General features: G+C 36.7%; 1 protein-coding gene across 7 annotated transcripts in view; it reads right to left on the reverse strand.

The window, feature by feature from the left end:
- Positions 1–379, reverse strand: part of ipcef1 (interaction protein for cytohesin exchange factors 1) — a 16773-nt gene that overhangs the window by 5081 nt on the left and 11313 nt on the right. The window lies entirely within an intron of this gene.

Below are 379 nucleotides of genomic sequence, written 5' to 3' on the forward strand. Positions count from 1 at the left end.
CAGTTATTGTTCTAAGCAGATTATTTGTATTATGTCTTAATAAATGTCTTGAGGGGATTTTAAATATATGAACCCTTTTTTTGTTTTTTGGCATTTTGCTCGGGGGCTGCCCGGCCCAACCACCCAGTCATTGTTTTGTTTTTCAGTACAAATGACAAAAAAGGATAAACATGTCTCCCACCCCGCACCCTACTTTCCCAAACCCTTCCCAATAGCACCAAAAACAGGATATTAAACTGACAATAATGTCGAACAGGCAAATCACAGTAGCAGTACCAAAATAGATATACCAAGAAAGGGATTAGGATACATAAAACATACATAAATCTTTTTTAAATAGTGTATACTCTAGCACTCTAATTGCCATTCTGGTCTCAGA

Source organism: Morone saxatilis, unplaced genomic scaffold, assembly GCF_004916995.1.
Source record: "Morone saxatilis isolate NCDOM2014 unplaced genomic scaffold, NCSU_SB_2.0 Contig3, whole genome shotgun sequence".
NCBI lineage: Eukaryota > Metazoa > Chordata > Actinopteri > Moronidae > Morone > Morone saxatilis.